The sequence below is a fragment of the Bison bison genome, unplaced genomic scaffold (genome assembly GCF_000754665.1).
Source record: "Bison bison bison isolate TAMUID 2011002044 unplaced genomic scaffold, Bison_UMD1.0 scf7180017864487, whole genome shotgun sequence".
Taxonomy (NCBI): Eukaryota; Metazoa; Chordata; class Mammalia; order Artiodactyla; family Bovidae; genus Bison; species Bison bison.
Window position 1 is genome coordinate 5,638,631 of NW_011495047.1, and position 3,151 is coordinate 5,641,781.

Sequence of the window (3,151 nt, forward strand, 5' to 3'; positions counted from 1 at the left end):
GGCCTCCCTGTCCATCATCAACTCCCGGAGTTCACTCAAACTCATGTCCATTGAGTCAGTGATGCCATCCAGCCATCTCATCCTCTGTTGTCCCCTTCTCCTCCTGCCTTCAATCTTTCCCAGCATCAGGGTCCTTTCAAATGAGTCAGCGCTTTGCATCAGGTGGCCAAAGTATTGGATTTTCAACTTCAACATCAGTCCTTCCAATGAACACTCAGGATTGATCTCCTTTAAGGATGGACAGGTTGGATCTCCTTGCAGTCCAAAGGACTCTCAATTCTCCAACACCAGAGTTCAAAAGCATCAGTTCTTTGGTGCTCAGCTTTCTTTATAGTCCAACTCTCACATCCATACATGACCACTGGAAAAACCATAGCCTTGACTAGATGGACCTTTGTTGGCAAAGTAATGTCTTTGCTTTTCAATATGCTGGCTAAGTTGGCCATAACTTTCCTTCCAAGGAGTAAGCGTCTTTTAATTTCATGGCTGTGAACTAACTTACATGAGTGGATATGTGAACACAGTTTTGCATCTTTGAAAGTTTGCAACTGGCAGGTTCATATGTAGGGGGCTTACTGTATGGACTTTGAAGTCAGGGAGAGAGGGGACATCCTTCCACTTTTCAGCTCATTAGGAAATATGAGGTCAACACTCAGGCTGCCAGGAGAGGCCCTGGAATCAGCAGAGGTCACCCCATGAGGATGAGATGACTGTCTCCTCTTTTTCTCCAGTGTATCCCCAATGCCAGGGACAGGGCCTACCCCCTGGCCTGACTGCATGTTGGTTTAGTTACATGCTGTTCTTTTGTTCGGGGGTGTGGGGCTATGGTGAGTCAGTGAGACATCCGTTGGAACTCTCAGCCAATCAGAGCATTTCCATCTGCAATCATATCTTTTCTTTTGCCACTATTTATAAAAAAAAAAATTGTTTTGATGAGTGGCCAACTGTTTCGCTTCCCAGAATGAAGCTTAAGTGTGTATCTAAAATGCATGCATTGGAAATAAGAGATCTCAGAAACAGAGTGGAGAGAAATTTCCATGAGTGAGGTTGCCCAACCTTTCTGGAAAAAATACTGGAGTGGGCTGCCATTTCCTTCTCCAGGGAATTCTTCCTGACCCAGGGATTGAACCTGAGTCTCCTGCATTGGCAGGTGGATTCTGTACCAGCTGAGGCACCAGGGGAGCCAAAAGCAGCCATTGACAATATATACATAAATGGGTGTGGCTGTGTTTTATTTGTGAATGCTGAAATTGGAATTTCTTATTATTTTCACACATCACAAAATAATATCCCTCTTTTGATTTTTCAAAAGTATATAAACTATTTTTAGCTCCTGGGAGCCACATAAACAAATGTTGGGCTGGGTTTGGCCCACCGGCCATAGTTGGCTCACCCCTGAGTTAGAGAAATTGCCCATCTCTTTGACTGTCACCAGATCACATCACAATCTTATTTCAAAGATGTTCCTATAGATAAAGCACTATTTGTTAGCCTTTTAGAGAAACAAAAGGTACCCTGGAACCCACTCATCTGCATATTTAAGATACAGTGTAAATATTGAGCTAAAATAAAAGCACTTAACATCCTGAACAGTAATTGCCCCAAGTCTAGTTACCAAAATCTGTTGAGGTTAATATTTGAAGACACATTTCCTACCAGGACAATCTTCAAGGGGGACATTATGCTATAAAGTCATCTCAATGACTCATACTGTTTAGAACACAGGCTGGAACTAGCATAGTCTCCCTGGACATGTGGTCCTCTGTCACCCAACCTGGGTTTGGTACCACCCACTCATGTTAAAGCTGAAACTCCAGTACTTTGGCCACCTCATGCGAAGAGTTGACTCATTGGAAAAGACTCTGATGCTGGGAGGGATTGGGGGCAGGAGGAGAAGGGGATGACAGAGGATGAGATGGCTGGATGGCATCTTTGACTCGATGGACGTGAGTCTGAGTGAACTCCGGGAGTTGGTGATGGACAGGGAGGCCTGGCGTGCTGCGATTCATGGGGTCGCAGAGTCGGACACGACTGAGCAACTGAACTGAACTGAACTCATGTTTGGCCCACACTGATCATGAAGAAATGGTTGGAAAGAGGAAGTCTGATCAAATGATGGCAGAAAAAACAACAACAGCAACAACAAACCCAAATATAAAATGCATTATCTAGTCCTTTCTGTTTTTATTATTTATCAAGCAAAAACAAGGAGTACTTTATATGTATTGATAATAATTTAAGACATTCAGTTTTAAGAACACATCTGATTCTATGTGGGAAAGCCAAAATAGGAACGGATAATATTAAATTCGCTCATCTTGGAAGGTAACCTAGCATCTTGTAGGGACAATCGCTTTGTGTTCGCAGTCAGAGCAGATGAATTGGTAATTCCCAGTGTATTCGGGGAGATATGTGTGCAGAACCAGCTCAGAGCGCCCCCTGGTGGCTGACGGCAGTCCTTCATGGTGCCCAGCCCAGCTCCCAGGAGTGTTTGGTGGCTTGGAGGGTAAATAGCAGAATGCAGGAGAGGCCACAGGACGTGGAACTTGAGAGCTGGGCTTCTAAGGTGAAACTGCCTGGTTGGATTCTTGCCTCTGACGCCTGGTCTCCTGAGCTTAGACAAATTGCTTAGCTTCTCTGCACCTTTTTGTCTCCTGTGGGAAAGAAAGCTAATGACAATAACAGTGAAATTTTGAGGAATAAACGATGAATCTGGCAAGGCTTTAGGATAGTGCCTGGCCCAGAGTGGACACTCAGTACAAGTAAGCTTTTACTGATATCAGAGAAGAGATGTGAGGAAGTGAGAGGATCGCTGCTCCAGGGCCCAGAAACCAGGCTCTCATGGCCCCTCCACTATTTATTATCCATGATAATAAATAATGACCCCAAATGGCCTAAATAATAAATGACTTCAAATGGTCATTTAACTTCTCTGGTCTCCAATTGCTTCCCTGTAAAATTAGATGATAATGCCTCATATCTGCCCAAGGGCAGAGGGCTGGACCCAGTGACTTTTGGAAGACTCGTCCAATGGCAGTATCTGAAATTAAACAGCCACTCAACATGGTCCAGGAGTAGGTGGCCCTAGCTAATGGGTCAGTGAAGGAACAAAAAAAAAAAAAAAAAAAAAAAAAAAAAAAAAAAAAATTTT

The 3,151-nt window shown here is 43.9% G+C and overlaps 1 protein-coding gene across 1 annotated transcript in view; it reads left to right on the plus strand.

Moving 5' to 3' along the window:
- Positions 1–3,151, plus strand: part of CLIC5 (chloride intracellular channel 5) — a 171,735-nt gene that overhangs the window by 128,213 nt on the left and 40,371 nt on the right. The window lies entirely within an intron of this gene.